Source organism: Penaeus monodon, chromosome 20 (genome assembly GCF_015228065.2).
Source record: "Penaeus monodon isolate SGIC_2016 chromosome 20, NSTDA_Pmon_1, whole genome shotgun sequence".
Classification (NCBI taxonomy): domain Eukaryota; kingdom Metazoa; phylum Arthropoda; class Malacostraca; order Decapoda; family Penaeidae; genus Penaeus; species Penaeus monodon.
Genome location: NC_051405.1, coordinates 43,102,173 through 43,102,387, shown reverse-complemented (window position 1 = coordinate 43,102,387; position 215 = coordinate 43,102,173). Strand labels below are relative to the sequence as shown.

The 215-nt window shown below is 51.6% G+C and overlaps 1 protein-coding gene across 1 annotated transcript in view; it reads left to right on the top strand.

Moving 5' to 3' along the window:
* LOC119586005 (signal recognition particle 14 kDa protein-like) overlaps positions 1-215 on the top strand; it is a 5,755-nt gene that overhangs the window by 1,026 nt on the left and 4,514 nt on the right. The gene's annotated exons all lie outside the window — the stretch shown is intronic.

Below are 215 nucleotides of genomic sequence, written 5' to 3'. Positions count from 1 at the left end.
TCTGGCGGTGATTAAAGACCCTGGGGGATGGGGGGGGGGTGATGGGGACTTGCCATGAGAGGGCGAACAACTTCCTAAAGTTCGCTTATTTAAATGACAGACACAGGCACGGGTCATGGTGCGTATATCGATATCAATTTCATAGAAAGCGACAGACGCGCGCAACGTGCTGAATCGAAGCGAGGAATAATAACTGCGCGATTGGGTGGCTCTGT